At 43.1% G+C, this 17,456-nt stretch overlaps 1 long non-coding RNA gene across 1 annotated transcript; it reads right to left on the bottom strand.

Annotated features, from left to right (window-relative positions):
• Nucleotides 1-247: 247 nt before the first annotated feature.
• LOC135098271 (uncharacterized) lies at nucleotides 248-9,487 on the bottom strand. Its single transcript, XR_010266774.1, has 2 exons — nucleotides 8,963-9,487; nucleotides 248-4,685 (listed from the first exon to the last, which is right to left on the bottom strand). It is a non-coding gene; the product is annotated as an uncharacterized LOC135098271 (long non-coding RNA).
• Between the last annotated feature and the right edge of the window lie 7,969 nt (nucleotides 9,488-17,456).

Raw genomic sequence — 17,456 nt, 5'->3', positions numbered from 1 at the left:
AGTAGTAGTAGTAGTAGTAGTACTAGTAGTAGTAGTAGTAGTAGTAGTAGTAGTAGTACTAGTAGTAGTAGTAGTAGTAGTAGTAGTAGTAGTAGTACTAGTAGTAGTAGTAGTAGTAGTAGTAGTAGTAGTAATAATAATAATAACAAAATATCAATAATAATAATGACGATGACAAAAACAATAACAGCAACAACTACACCAACAACAGCAACAACAGTAATAATCATGAAACAAACTCTACGTATGTTTGTTTAGAAAATATACACATCTTTTATTCATGGACGAATTACAATAAGCCTTGGCCCGGCGAGCGACCAGTCTCTTGGGGCCTGAATGGGGAAGCCTCCTGCCATTCGTCTGTTTTCATAATTACAAGATGGCTCGATAACCTCTAGGCCTAACGCTGCTTCCTACTGTACTAATAACTTTATTATGAGTAAAGAAAAGAATCATTAACCGCTGGTGGAGGTTGAGGTGATTGGTGGTGGTGAAAATGATGATAATGATAACGATGATGGTGGTGAAGGTGATGGTGGTTATGACGATGATGTGGGCAATGATGACGGAAGAGGAATAAGGAATATCTCAGAAAAAAATACTAACGAGATCAGCATAATAAAAAAGCTTTAAGAAAATGAAAATGAGAAGGAATGTAGGAGAAAAATTATCAACAGGAAAAGCTAGAAAAGAACAAAGGTCAACGATATAGAGGACGTGGAGGAGAGAACGATCTGAGGCAGAGGAGACCAAACAAGGAAAATACCAGTACAGTTGCATGAGGTGACTAACAGCACCGCCTGACACGAGCAAGGACAGGAGTACCACGTGGGCTGAGGTGCGTCTCTCAACCAGCACGCCACACTCACCCACCGGCTTCCCGCTCTGAGGCTGCGGAGGGTCAGACCGACACGCGAACACCCCAGGCCCTCAGGCAGCGGTGTTCCCTTGTTCTGGCAAGACATTCACCACTTCCGCATTACATGTTATTTATAAAAGACAACCGAACCTTCATGTCTTTATCTCTGATTTGATCTTCGTTTGTTTGAATAGCATTTACTATGAAATTTCTCTTCGGCAGCTCATATTTTCAGGTAATTTGTGCGTGCGGTGTTTTCATAATCGTAAAGAGCTGTCTTTCTGCCAGACAAAAAAAAACAGTTTATGAAGTTCCACGTGTACATATTTATTTAAGATATTAATTATACTTCAAAGGATCATCAATATGCAGTACATTATTCTACAAAGACTCTTCAAAGCGATCTCCACCACGGCATTCCGGTATGAGTGATGACAGAGAAAGGCGCGTCCAGCACTCCGCGAAAGCAATGACCAGGAATCACCAGTGTCCAGTCCTTGCTTGCGACTCATTCTCTACAGACACGGGTGCTTACACAAGTCCTTTTTCCCTATTGTAGTTTCGTATTGTTTCCGTGAAAGGACACAGTAATTCATACGGAAAGCTGCTCCTACACTTGCTCTTTACTCTCTCCGCGCAGGCCTCAGTCACACGTGCGGCTTGTCTAGATGTGTTTGAACTCGCACAGGCAGAAGATCCGGTTCTGCAGCTCCCCGGTCTCTTTTTAACCCACACCCTCCACACCTCTGCAGCACAGTACGCTCCAGGCGACTTACATCATAAGAGCATAAGGATCATGGACAGTGGATACGGCCATACAAGTGTGTGTGTGTGTGTGTGTGTGTGTGTGTGTGTGTGTGCGCCTGTGTAAAAGAAGCTCTTACAATACTCAACTTATAATACATAAACATAGTCATAAACAAACACACACACACACACACACACACACTGACGTTCTTAATGTCCTTGCCTGTCACTTAACAGGCTGCAGTTCGCCCCCGGCTCGGGTTAAAGATGTTCACTAGTAGCCGAGCACCTCCTGCTCTCTACGCACCAAGATGAACTGCGCGTGTTTGAAAGGTCTCAGCCTCACCCATACATCGAACTACAGGCGCCTCAGGGACTCTCCGGGACGGTAATGGCTGGTGATCACGAGTCTAGCGTGTGGGTGAATTATAGACACACACACACACACACACACACACACACACACATTCCTTCTTGGAACGCTGCATTGGAAGCTGTAGGATATTGTATTATCGCCCACATCTTGAACAGCCCGCGAGCCACAGACGGGAATGCGGTGATGGTGGTGGTGCTGGTGGTTCGTTTTGGCCACGCCCACTCAGGTGACTGGTTGAGGGCAAGAGCGGCGTTGGTATATGAAGAAGGAAGAAAGGCTAGAAGTTAGAAGATGAGATCAGCCTTGCAACATCTTGTCACTTACCACACTGATCAATTCAAGGGGGCACGGAAAAAGCCACGTACTGAAGACAAAAGAAATGACAAATAAGAAGGGAAAGAAAGGCGGAAGGAAGATGAAGGGGAGAGAGAGAGAGAGAGAGAGAGAGAGAGAGAGAGAGAGAGAGAGAGAGAGAGAGAGAGAGAGAGAGAGAGAGAGAGAGAGAGAGAGAGAGACGAAATGAGAGAAGGGTTGGGATGCTGGGGAACTTCATATAGACAGTTGGGACAGAAGGGGACAAGGGACAGTAGTGGAAGGGAGAGTGGACAAGGATGTTATACCGAGAGGAAGAGGGAAGGCAACAGGGGAAAAGAGGGAGGACTGAGGTGGGGAGTAGAGAAGGGATTGATTTGGAGTGGGGGAATGGGGGAGGGTTGCGGTTAGTTAAGAAAACAGGGGAAGCTTGACAAGGTGCGAGGGAACTACTGGAATGAAGTGGGGAGGGGAGGATCGAGGAGTAAGGTGGTGATTTGGCAGGTGGGTGTGGGAGGAGCCATCATAAAACGCATTGAGCTCAAAACAACCGCTGACAACAAAACAAAAGTTTATTGGCGGCGGAGCGAGAAGGCAATAGTGAGGACCGCCGGAAGGGACGTCATGCTGGACTTCCTTCCATCACTCCACAACACTCCATTGCCAAGCAGCGCACGCCTCTCCGCAGCCTACACCATATTTACCTCACTGCTCCACAGAGGAATACATGCGTTGTTTCGCAAAGCTCATGATGAACCGTCCAATACGTATCTTGCATATGAAGATTAAGAAAAAAATCACGAACACCACCTCATTAGGACAACACACGCCATTAAGCTAATCCTTAAAAACCTACCGGCAAAACCTGCGCGGAATACAATACATAATAATGTCACAGGTTGACGCTACAAAGCCATAAAATACATAAAAGGCGCGAGGCTGCAGGGACGGCTGGCGGGTTCGAAGCTGGAGGCGGGGGTCAAGCGCGGCCCGGTGGGGTCTGCGGCTGCATTGTGGTGGGAGCAGCCGAGTGGGGGGAGGGGGAGGGGAGCGCCGGGTTGCGTGAGGAGCGGTGGGTGGGGTGCCATAATCGGCGGGGTTGCGAGGCGCGATGCAGGTGACCCCTGGACCCACCCGGCCGCCGCCACACACCTGACCAGGCCACTCACACGTGCGACTCACCTGCCGCTCACACCACCTGCGTCCTTCTGTTGCTGTTTCTGACATAATGAAAGCGTCCATTGCGCAGGTACACCGAGCACTGAGCAACGCCTACCTCCGCAAACTGATCCTAAAACTCATCCACCTGATGTGTCTTTCGTCTAGTGTTTTGCTCCACTTCATCTACGTCGCCACTCACACCCTCCACACTGAGGCTCAGCCCTCCTCTGAACCATTTCTCTACGACACACTTTTCTGCCATTCTTCTTTTACTGTCCTCCTAGTTGCGGTCAGATCAGATCCCGCACAAGCCAAGCAACTCGACTTGATCTCAAAACAAAAACAGCACAGGGTCCTTACGCCCTCAGCACCGGGGTGACTTGGTACGCGACACATCATGATCGCCCCTCTCCTCACTGCTGCCTTGCATCTTTAGAATTATGAAGGGTCTTTTCTTTAATAGCATTCTTAAGAGGCTCAAGAAAACAGTATTATCAAATGCATGTTGACAGGCCTACTGTGCGCAACATTGCATGTGTACGAAGGATTTTTTGTTGCTGTTTGTGGAGTAGGATCCGGAGTTGCGCAGCGTATGATAACGGACAAACCAGAGAGATAACACCAGAAAAAAAAAAAATGACAACGATCTAAGCTGGTCGAGTTGGCAGCACCAAGGCCCTCTTGACACCCAGCCTATCAGTGTGGATGCGGCCAGAATGCACGCACAATAAGGGTGGAGGAGGGCGAGCGGTGCATGTGACCAGTGAGGGACACTCACCGTGCTCCGCGGATGGGGTTTGGTCGTGTAATCCAGTTTGGCTCGTGGTGATGGCGACGGGAAGAGTCAATCCGCGCCCAGAAGGGAGAAGAAGCCTCTGGGAAGGGGCTTCAAAGAGATAAACAACACAGAGGAGCGGGCTACGAGTTCTCCCTACCACAACTTATCACCGACTGAGGAAGCCTGCCGACCCGCGCCCCGCCGCGTAGGTTGCCAACTTGCTGCCACACACCCTCCCCCGGGCGGCCGCCTTCTCTACCGCCAGCCACCACTCCAGCTTACCCTTGCCTAAGAACCATTTGCAACAAACTCTTATACGTCCCATTAACCCTTCCCTTGATGACGATACAAAACCTTTACTCACGTGGGACAGAAATACAGGTGAACGCACGGAATCTGGCAACCGTCCTGAGCGGAGATCGAGGATTGAGGCAGGGAGGAGCCGAGGTAGCCTAGAGAAAATTCAATGCACTTAAAGTAAGCATCAGGACCAGAGGGGCATTGCAACCACCCACCTCCACCCGCCCAGTCCCAGTCACCACCACTACCACCACCACTACCTTATCACCCGACGGCGTGATCATTTGCCTCCCCCAGTGACCATCTTCCTCGCCCTCCCTTCCTTCTCATCTCCATAATTCATTCTTCCAGAATCATCGCATTATTCCTCGTCCTTCCCAGTGTCAGTACCCTCCAGTGTGCGTTGTCACAAGTCATTCCATAACCCCCTCTCTCTCTCTCTCTCTCTCTCTCTCTCTCTCTCTCTCTCTCTCTCTCTCTCTCTCTCTCTCTCTCTCTCTCTCTCTCTCTCTCTCTCATCAGCATCTCATTCGGCTTCAGTGGCTGGCGGCGTGCCTCAGGCCAGTCCACTACTCAAATACAAATCACGATACACGCTCGGTACACACGTGGGTTACATCTGTGTAACTACTCCGAGATACAAAATATTACAGTTTACAGAAAGAAAATAAAACTTCAGCTGGATATATCGAGATGAAACTGGCAGCAGGTTAACACACACAAAAACCCTAGGCAAAAAAATGATATCGTTCACTGGAGAATGTTTAAGCCGATCTACTGGAGTACGTAATGAGTGGAACGAAATTCACCAGTACTCTTGGAGCCTCAGGAATCTGGACGCACCTTTCACCGGCGATCTCAGTGCCTCAACAATGCGCCGAGGCAACAAGCGAGCCGCTGCGATGGTGGGCTTTATTGAACGCAATTTCACCGGAGAGTTGAGATAAAATGTGCTACAAACGTGCAGTCAGACCGCGTTAGAATGAGCAAAGCCGTTTATGTTTCCCCTCCAGGCTTAAATCTAACAAAATAAGAATATATTTAAAGGGCAGGAACGCCACTGATCCATCCCCTTAATTACAAACCTTACGAGAATGAGAAGTAAATATACAGACATACAAACTCATATTTCTTCACTAAGTAACGGTGGTAAGATGGTCCAGGATTCTAAAACCTTTAAATGTCTATGTACATCAACCCTGGTCGCCTGTTAATATCACGCACTACAAATATACAGGACCATCGATAATCAAGTACAGTTATATAGGTGTGTGGTTTTAATTATGCTGTGATATGTGGCATGGTCAAAAGGCTCCTAATGTGGGTCATATTAAGGCGATACAAATACCTATATTCATTGAAAGGGGAGAGAGAAAAAAGGAAAACATTGCAAGCGTAGTCTGACAGATACACGCAGTCGATAAAACCCAGATCATTATCACTTCCTTGACTGGAACTACCACGCACCGCTATGAGAGGATCTAGTTGAATGTGTTGTTTATATGCAAACTTACGTAGTTGTCTCTTGGTCGAGTTTTCTGTCTCTCCACTCCTCTTTTCTCCTCACCTTACTTCTCTCCCCTCCTCACCAATCTCACCTCATCTTTACTCACTTCTTTCTTCTCCTCACCAATCTCACCTCTCCTCTCCTCTCGTCTCCTCATCAACAATCTCTCCTCTCTTCTCTTCTCCTCACCAATCTCACCCCAACTCTCCTCTACTCTCCTCTCCTCTCCAATGTTAAGTCACCTCACCTCAGCCCTCCCCTCCCCTTCCTTCCCTTCCACTCAACAAGGTCCTTGGCATGATGGTAATCGCTTCTCCAGAGTAATTAAGAGTGAAATACTGCCATGACCTGATCGATGGCACGGCACCTGCACGATACTGATTCCGAAACAAAGAAATGGACTCATCTCACGCGGCCAGACAGCGCCGCGCCGTCTTGGTAGTGGTCCAGGGAACGCCCCACCCCCCTGCCAGGTAACGAGCTGCGTGTCCCCCCATACACCACGCCAAGAAGTATTGACGCAATGTATCTCAGAGAAGAAAAACACAGGTCACTGATATCTGGGGGTCGTTCCTTCCATGCCCTGCCTGCCTTCCGTCCTCAAGTAGCTCAGCCGCGACTTCCTCCCCCTCCCCCTCCCCTTCTCCCTCTCCCTCGCTCTTCCCCCTCCCTCACGTAACCACACATTTTTTTTTTATTTTCTGAAGAACAATTCACGGCTCCTGCTCAAACCACGAGGTCGTATTGTCGTAAAATACAGACTTACTGAACCCTCCCTAGTTTCACTTCAACGTCCCGGCTCACAGAATATATTGCGAGATGAACTGAAATAAAAACTACAACTGTAGGCGGTTGTTATGGGGTTAGTCTTTACAATCACTGATTCACGCTGACCTGTGTAATATTTTGGCACAGTACTTTCCATCTGTGAAGGTTTTAGTGGTCACTCTCCCTTACGAAGCCCACTGTAGTTAGAAAAAAAAGTGAAGACGTCTTCTACAATTCAAGTCCATAGCTAGACTATTCACCACCGCTCCCCTGCCAAACTGAGCCTCATAACACTACTTAAGGCGCCATACAATGTAGTTCCTGTATTGTTATTTCTATGAACGTGATTATACTACTACAGCCCCAAATAGTATTGCCTTTATTCACTTTATTTTAACATTTCTTCATGTTCTAAGCGATTTATAACACATGGTCGTTGTATATTATGAGGCACTACGTGTATCTTGTATTGTCCCGCGAAGGAAGAAACCAGGAGCTGCGAGGAAAAAAATTACAATATAACTAACAGTTCTTATCTTTTTTCTATATTAATTTTCTTCAGTATTTCTATACTTTAAGAAGGAGAAACAGAGCGAGACGCACTCCAACAATGAGGGAAGCAAAGCACTTCAAGATAGGGTCAGGGAATACTGGGAATGTATTATTCCGCCACCTGGTGGCTGAGAGCCTGCCATGTTGACCGTGGTTCACTTTTCTAGTGACCGCCATCATGAATTGTTCAGACTGCGACCTGTTGCACAACTCTTGCACACCCACCAGCCAGGATTCCTAATTTTCTCTCGTCAAACTCATCCATCACCAAGAAGCTGGAGCCCATCTCCCCTCTGAGAGTATTTTGCAATTATTTTCGTGGGAGTAGTTACCTTCGTATGAAGTCAGATTAGTAACCCTTAGGAGGGCAGTCCAGGGTGGGGATGCAGCTACTTGGTTAGCTCAAGTTGGATTAGTAACCCTTCGGGGGGGCGGGGTCCAAGGGAGGCGCAGCTCCCTGGTTAGTTAAGTTAAAGTTAAATTAGTACCCTTGTGGAAGGGGTGGTGTCCAAATAATAAAATGTATTTCGTAATCTAGGAATATTTTGTACGTATTTAGGGATTTATTTGAAAAGAATTTCCGCAAACTTCTTTTGGAACGACAAATTTCGCTTATTTCGGCTTTCCTCATCCAAAAACCCAGTATTCCCACGGGAGAGAAGAGGAAGATCTTTTGTAAGAGGATTGGATCAGTAGTTGTACAGAAATACCGGTTATGGTTGTGGTGGTGGTTATGGTGGTGGAAGTGGTTATGCTTGTGGTGATGGTTATGCTTGTGGTGGTGATTATGGTTGTGGAAGTGGCTATGCTTGCGGTGGTGATTATGGTTGTGGTGGTGATAAAGGTTGTGGAGATGGTAATGGTTGTGGTGGTGGTTGTGGAGGTGGTAATGGTTGTGGAGGTGGTAATGGTTGTGGTGGTGGTAATGGTTGTGGTGGTGGTAATGGTTGTGGTGGTGGTTGTGGAGGTGGTAATGGTTGTGGAGGTGGTAATGGTTGTGGAGGTGGTGATGGAGGTGGTTGTGGAGTAAGTGATGGTGGAGGCGAAAAGACTGAGGACCTGGGAAGAGATGGGTTGGTGCTTCAGTTCTGGCGTGCAGGAGCGAGCAGCGGTGAATGTGGCGGCGACGTACGAGAGGAGAGAAATGTATGTGAGATCCATGAGTGCAGTGTCTGAGTGAAACATTCTATGAAATCCTGAAATACGCCGACAGTGTCCTGACAGAGGTGTACTTGTGGTTCTAGTCCATGATGGATGTAGGGAAGGGGGACGCCAAGTCACGTCGCCCGCCGCCGCCACCTTCGCCATCACTCACGCTGATTTCCATCTCCCGCAGCATCATAATTTCCCAGCTTGAACACGGTCACTTTGGCTTAATACGACAAAAGACGCTCAATAAGTATACAGTCTTATAAATAATCAAAATAAATACATAAATAAAATAAAATAAAATCAGTGTTACCTTTGACGGCAGGCAACTCAAGTGGATCCCGGCCCAGCGGCGTCACGTCAGCGCCATAGCCAGCGAGAGGCTCACCAAATTTTCCACCACACACCAGCACTGCAAGGCAATATACACTTACTGCTGCTCAACATACCTACCTGGCCAATAAGAACAGTTTTCGGTAGTTCTAAATCACCCTGACCACAGGGAACGTGTCCGAGGAAGCACAAAATGCAACACACGCGTGTACCTCACGTCAATCGCGGCAGCAATGACCTACTGGAAGGAGTCGTGGTGCCACGATTCCTTGTTTCGAGACCGTTCGGTGCTTCGAAACAATCCCAGGCTTGTCGTCAAGTATGTGGTGTATTCACTGACCAATATATTTATAGTAATGTGTGTTCATTTCGCAATAGACTTGAAATCTGTAATTATATGACTGTCTTCAAGTGTTTTTGTTTATATATGTATATATTTTCATATGATAAGGCGGGTAATTGCAAAAACACTGAAAACATTGTAAAAAAACAGCGGGGAGTTGTGAACAAGGGCAGTAATCTATCAACAACTGGCCCTCCCAAGTTCATGCGTTTGCTTGTTTCAACTCCGGAAGAACAAACTCTGGAGGTTCTTTTGGTGTTCTGAGACTGTGACACGTGACACTTTATGGATCCCAAGGATGAACGGATCAAAAGAGCGTCTCGAATGAGTTACGTACAAAAGCAAGAGTGCAGAGAAAATATTGTTCTACGAGTACATCCGGAAAGTAAGATGAAGGTTCCGTTTTACCCTTGAAAATAACATAAACTTGTACATGGCGGCGCTGTGTTCCAATAACGAATTTAATTCAAATTTTCTTGATCCACCCGCGCCAGCAATACCTGGTAATGGACTGTCTTACATTTTCGGGGACGGAAGTTTCCAATATGAGTGACTATGTCCGGCCAAATGTTAGGTGTGGTTTTCAGAGGCGGATCTTCTAATCTTCATGACCAATCACTGTCATATTACTGGATCATGCGGCAGTATAATGATAATATACTGTAATATCAACGTCGTGGAACACGGATGTGGTTGATATAAGACTTGCGCTCGCTCACTCAACTCTTTTTTTTCTTCCACGATCCACAGAGTGACACATGAAGAACCGTCATTACCATTTTCATTTATCTACTTGCGACTCAGACATGTGGAGTGAAGAAGACTCAGGAACACAGAAAAGTGGCAGTGAAATCGACAATCGTCCGCTGCACACCACAATCTTATCACCGTCAAAGTATAACAAAGACTTCAGTTGATGGGGAAATTAAACGTATAAAAAAAAAAAAAAAAAAACTCAACACATGTACTCACTCAAGCTTGCATTCATCCACAGACCTTGCAGTATTTGACAGCTTGTCGTTTTTGTCACAGGCGTTCGTTTTTATGAGCACATCATCGCCAGACCGTTCCAATATCCACTTTATACCATGCATTCTTAACGTCCCTTGCTGCACACACACTCCCTGCACCAATTAAAGTATTCATGAAGGAATCTTATATAGACGGCCTACCTCATGATCTTCCATTATCATCTGATTGGGATAAGAGCTTTGTAATCTTCAGTGTCTCGTAGAATTACTGGATCATGAAGCAGGTTAATGATAATGATTATAATTCACCCATCAAAATTATATAGTCTATTCAACAACTGTGCAGTCTTCACTAGGGAAGTATGAAGGCACATCCGAACTTCAACAGAATCAAGCCGCATTTCAGAACCTTTTATCAGTCTTTATAAACTCGCTCACTGCAGGACTAACACCCAATGATTAGAATGACTTAATTCCTGTACCTCGCCACGCTGACTTATGGAGACTTGGCAGGGTTACCGATTTGTTTGCTCTAAAATGGTCACAGTTCCTCAGCTTGCGTCCTGCTCCGTTGTCTGCTAGTGGAATAGAGGCTGCAGCTTCAAAGGAGACGAAGCCAACCATTCGAACCTTGTGTGTACCTTTAGTTGTGAGCTGCACGCGCGCACCACTACACCAGAGGGCTGCTTGCAAATCTTCAGAGAACAATAAAGTATTATCAAATGTATTTCTTCGTGCGGAGTTTGGCGGGCAGTCATTTATAGGGATGTAAATCTGCCATCAGCTCGATATTATATACTACGGTTAATTGATGTTACAAATCACCTCATCATTTGTTTTTAATTATATATGCTAGACAAAAATGGTGGGAGACAAATGCATTAAATTTGTATGCAGCATGCAGCATCATGCTGAGAATGGTCTGCCGGTGGTGGTGGCAGTGATGCTGACGGTGTTGGTGTTGGTGTTGGTGGTGGTGTTGGTGGTGGTGATGGTGGTATTAGCTGTGGTGATGATGGTGATGGTGCAGATAGAAAAAAAAAAGTATTCGTTGTATTGTTAGTAATGGTGGTGATGGCAAAATGTGAAGATCGTAGTTATGATGATGTGGTTGAAGGTAGGGGTCGGTACTAGTGATAGTGGTAGCACAGCTAGTGTTGTTGGTGGTCACAATATTGGTGACGGTATTGGTGGTAGTGGTCGTGATGATGAAGATATTGATAATGATGATAGTGATGACGGTTAGTGATGGTGTAGCGGTGGTGGCAATAATGGTATTATTACTGGTGGCTATCGTGGTCACGGTGATGGATCTAGTCGTGGTAGTGGTGCTATGGGTAGAGGTATCAATGGTGATGGCACTAATAATGAGTGCCGGAAGGAGTTAAGGTGATGTGGTGATGGCTCTGATAATGATGGTGTAGGTGGTGGTGGTGGTGGTGGTGGTGCAATATGAGTAGCTATGGTGTCACATCGTGGCAGTGGACATGATTCAGGTGTACAGGTGCATCATAGTCATTCCTCACCAGAATCCTTGAATTGAAATATCTGATTACCTTTTTTTCACTGAATGGACAATAAAAGAACAAAAGATATACAGACAAGTAGACGTGCATGTACTTAACGGAGGAATGAGTGAGACTGAACTCTGTGTGAAGACTGGTGCATCAACTGATCTGCCCATTACGAACACACAAACACACACATAAACTGCTCAATCCAGGAGACATTTTATTGTGTAACAGAAAGAGAGAGAGAGAGAGAGAGAGAGAGAGAGAGAGAGAAACTATCTTAACAGCATAAATCCAAAAAAATTGTTCTCTATTTGAAGACACAATAATTTAATTGCAAATTGAGTGATAGATTATCCCTAAGCATATCCTATGAACAGCATCACTGTAAGTAACGGTACATTTTACTGTATAAGATAAAGGGCATAGTTACTATACAATACCAAGTTTTAATCCTGAGTCATTTGAGTCTAATTAAACCTTATGTTAATGAATTAGCAAGGATTCAGATTCTAAACATTATTTAATTATTTGCTTTGAAAATTATACAATATATTTATATATTCTTTAGGATGAAGATTTGTTGCAAGTACCGTAATAATGAAGAAACTTGGCCGAGCTGTTTGTTCTGACTGACAAACGTTAATCTCGGACATTCTCGGTCTAAGATTGCGTGACTACTGTACAGAGTACTGTTTGTGAAAATAATAATAAAAAAATTTAAAAAATCTGGAAAATTCATCCTCGACAATTTCCCCAATATGTGTCAAATATCATAACTACAATGCCCATGACATGAAAGTGTTATACTCCCAAAGCCTTTTCACAATATCTGTTCATTTCATCAGTAGAGCAATATTAAGTCATTTACTTCACTGTTGAATCGCTCCCAAGAGGAACAAAATGATAAGCCTTGTGGATTGAATGCTTTCATGGAGTTAACCTTAAATGGTTGTGGAACAAATGAAAAGTAATTTAACACAGGGTATGTATTTCTTTTTCAGCGTTAATACTAACACGTTTATTGTTTTTGTTACCAGTCCATCTTAAAAGCCAAACAATTTTCTTAATTTTCAGCTGAGGAGGAAATACTTTTATCCTTATAATTTCTGTAATTGAGAAATTAATTTGCATGTTATTGTCTTATAATAACACAAAACAGTCAAGAATATCTACCCGTACACATGATTAATTTTAAAAGTACTGGGCATTCATCAAGCCATTTCCCTTCATATTAAAATTAAACGATATATTTATAATGCTGTGCCTAAGGGCAACTCCACAGCCCCTCCATTTATTTGTTGATGATACAATACCAAATTTAATAAAATACCATCCTTTATCACATAATTCCAACGGTAATAGAAAAAAAAGAAAAACGTAAACGGATAAAATTACGAGACTGAATCTAACCTATTACATTGTTCTACATAAATATTAACAGTTTACAAAATAAAAACTAAATAAAAACTAAACATGAAAGTTTGACTGAATTCAGTGTATTTACTTTATTTGGTAAAGGAGGAATTTTTTCTTTTCTCTTTTTTTTTTCTTTAAGTGTAATTATTGTACACCAGTGGAACCAGAAACGGAGGAAAACAATGTGCCAAGCTATAATGAAATGCTCGCAAAGCTGATAGTACAGGTCTAATCGGATAACCTACTTCATGAACCCTAGATAGACAATACAGTATGCCTGAGGTGGAAACAAAAGCAAATAATTTCACATCGTCAGCATCTGCAATTTTCCTTTCATGGGTTCTCTGTGGCATACTTTGTCTTCTAATTCTATAATAACTTAAGCCAATCTCCACTTACATGTTTCAAATTTGTTCTTAGCATTTAACTTATCTTCCTTTAATTTTTGTATATAATCATGTTTATTTAAAATGATTACACCTCTCTCTTATCTGGTTTAATTATTATTATGCTTTTGTCCCCAAATAAATTATTCAATATTTTTACATCAGAACACCCTAAAAATTCAAGACCATTATTTTCCTTTGGTTGCAGCTGCTTAAATCTATCGTAAAAAGAGTTTTAATTCTGAATACAAGTTCAGTCCAATCGTGATTAGAAGCATTACCCTTTTTTATTAGATTATCGGCTATGGAGAGAGAGAGAGAGAGAGAGAGAGAGAGAGAGAGAGAGAGAGAGAGAGAGAGAGAGAGAGAGAGAGAGAAATAGGTATAGATAGATTACTGAATTGACAGACGTAGATGGCACAGAAACTAAGCACGGAATAATAATGAAATACACGCGTCGCTTACTAATGTCAATACGAAGCACGAAGCTCCTCTATAAACCAGCTTTCCTTCTTGTTACTCGCTTGCGAATATTTCTTGATTTCCCCTCTCTCTCTCTCTCTCTCTCTCTCTCTCTCTCTCTCTCTCTCTCTCTCTCTCTCTCTCTCTCTCTCTCTCTCTCTCTGTCCGCATTCTTGTTTTAAGGGCTTTTCCGTGGCTCTATTAGTGTCTGGATGAACAGAAAAAAAAGGTTTATCAGTCAAAGTTATGCTGGTGTGAAAACTTCTTCCTTGTTACCTCTTCTTGCTTTCTGTCACTGTGTGCGTGTGTGTGTGTGTGTATGCTTCTTTTTCTATGCCGTTCTCCCTTCCCATTCCAACAGAAAACCAACCACGAATAAAACCCAAAAATACAAGGAAACTTAAGACACGCGCGTGCATTGAAGCATACAATGTGTCTCGCGCGTGTGGAACCATTGCGTCATCGCCTCCTCCTCCCCTCCATTTACCTCCACTCGCCGCCGACTCCTCGCCTCATGGTACTGAATTAAATCGGTAAAAAAGAATCGAAGAACAGTGAATTTTTCTCTATATTGCGTTGGCTCTATATATGATCCTTCCAAGAACGCGCGGGAAAGTTGCCACACTGACCCTTTCCAGTCCCACGGTCAACACAGAAATTTCCCGGCCTAAGATTTCAGTCTCACTCTCGGTATGAGCAAACCTCCTCATATGGCTTTATTACTGCATTAGCAACGTGTGTGTGTTTTTTTTTTTCCTTCCTGCCTCCACGTGTCTGTCTTGCACATGTGACCTCTCAGACTAACCTCTTGCATCACTGATACGCTTCACTCAGCTCGACTCCTCGCAGCTTTGTTTCAGTATTCCCAGAAACCGAATGCCATTAAAAACCCAGCTGACCACCTGACGTTCAATCCCGCCCTTCCACCTGCCACGGAATGCCTCTGGATAAAGAGTGTTTAGCGGCCTCATGTTTCAAAGATGCAACAATTTAAGATATTTGTTGAAAGGAGGTGTATCGAGGCGTCATCTTTATGAACCAATAACACATTGCTTCGTATTACCCAAGATTCTAAAGAGAATTAAACAGATTACTGGATCAATTCAAAATTACGATAAGAAACTCAGACAAGAATAAAAACAAGTCCATTTTTTTTTTCCTGATAAGAATAAAATTCCAAATCTTTCTCTTACTGCCACCACGTATGAGACGACAAGACACAAGTGGAGTAATGTGACACAAATGCACCGAAAAAAAAAAAAAAATGCTGTTCTGGGTTTCACAGCACTTTACTGATATGCAATAATGTGAAAAAATATTCGCTGTTAGTTAATTTCACATTATCATCTACTAATGACAGAACAAGGAATTAATGATCTGAAAAAATGGTACATAATTGTGGTTGTAATATGTTCTTTAACTGAAAAGTAAAAACTTAAATCATCAATTACATTTCAAATCACACTTGAAAAATAAAAAAATAAAAATAAATAGATAAATAAAGACATGCAATCAATTTATGTACAGATTCCAACAAATAAGGCTTTCCAATGAATGATTACCTCATGAAATTCCTTTACGAAAAAGAAGTCACTGCATTCGGGTATGGCATCACATGATTTCTCTCACCTTATTTCCTTCTGATGATATGAGGTCAATCGGTGCTGCAGCGGAGCAAGGGCGCTGGGTGAACGAGAGCATTGCGGCTGTGGCTTGCAGTCAAGAGGATCAAGTTGAGGTGGCGAGGAGCGTAGGCTCATTCTCATCTGAAAGAAAACGATGGGAAAGAGGAGGTGACTCAACTGTGACAATGATATATATATATATATATATATATATATATATATATATATATATATATATATATATATATATATATATATATATATATATATATATATATATATATATATAAATGAGGAGATTAAAAGTAAAACGTTAATTTCTTACTCTAAGAATCAGGTTTACTGTACGTGACACGGGACTTAATAATTAATTTATTACAGTGAAGACTGAATCACACAGGCTTGACGGTCCCATGAACTGCACATAAATACATATACAATATACAATAAATGGAGAGCTGAAAATAATTTTGAATCAAAGAAACACTCTAAGCTCTTATATTTCTTAATACTTACAAATGAGTTATCTTTCCGGCAGGTCAGTGAGGAGTGAGGCCATACAACCACCTCCACTAAGGATTTCCTTGGGAGAAGGGACCCAGCTCGAGTCCCACACTTCCCGGCGTGCCTTATCACAAGTAATGGCCACAAGAAGACAACCAAATGGTACCTACTAACTTTATGATGGCTTGATATTTTTTAACAATGAATTTAACCACAAAGTCTTTCAGTGGTTTGTGACATCGGCGGACCCTCGAGTATGGGCAATATTACCACGGGCATAAATACTGGCGTAGCGGGGACCGCTGCTCAGATGAGCAGTCAACACAACTCAAAGGTGTGAAATTACCTACCGATGAGAAATTTCTTCTTTCCGGAAGGCAAAAATGCATATTTGGATATCCGTACACTTTGCCAAAAATTTAATACCTGCTTAATAAACCTTAAAATATGAAGGAGTTAAATGAAGAATTGAGTCGCATACTGTAGAGTTGGAGGACACAAAAGGGTACTGACAAGACTAAATTAATCACGTGAAGTAGCGGCACGCAGCCATCCCAAATAGAAAACAAACCTCTTAAATAAGAAAACATTATTACCAGCAGCTATTCTAAAGGCATCGCTTACAAAGGTATGGCCAGGAACACTGACTACTTTTTACCTGTACCATGTTCTCAATATGCACAAAAACATGCTCAATGACAAATATTTTGAAAGCTACTTTCTCCTATACTAGACACTGCATCTAGGTACTGATAGGGTACACATAACTCAGGAGAAAATAAAGCAGTTTTCTCGATGATTTTCATTTAAAACCAGATACTACAGTTATGTCTCCCTGATACGACAAAACCAAACTTGAGAAAGAAAGACATGCAGTAAAAATTATAAAAGTTCATCAGTTTTATACCGAAACAAATAAAGCAAAGTGTCTTGGTTGACATTCCACCACTGAAAGATGACGACCTGAGAAGAGAATAACGATGTTTCTGTCCATAAGAAAGAGGCGAAGCAGAACAAGACTCGTCGGTGATTCTCCTGTTGCCCGCCATGGAAGAGCTGGTGAAGCAGGAAGAAGCCCAAATAGAAATGAGAAAGGATTATTTTTCTTTTATCATTACACTCCTACTGAAAGTTATGTTTTCTTATTCAGTTCCAAGATATTTTCTTTAAACACATTACCAATCGCAGCAATTTCCGCCAAATATATCACCTGTACCGTTTCTTATTATTTATTGTTTGCACTATGAATCTCTCTCTCTCTCTCTCTCTCTCTCTCTCTCTCTCTCTCTCTCTCTCTCTCTCTCTCTCTCTCTCTCTCTCTCTCTCTCTCTCTCTCTCTCTCTCTCTCTCTCTCTCTCTCTCTCTCTCTCTCTCTCCGTCCTTTTTTCAATTA

This window comes from Scylla paramamosain, chromosome 4 (assembly GCF_035594125.1).
Source record: "Scylla paramamosain isolate STU-SP2022 chromosome 4, ASM3559412v1, whole genome shotgun sequence".
Lineage (NCBI taxonomy): Eukaryota > Metazoa > Arthropoda > Malacostraca > Decapoda > Portunidae > Scylla > Scylla paramamosain.
Note: the sequence above shows the minus strand (reverse complement) of the source record. Positions and strands in the feature narration are given on the sequence as shown.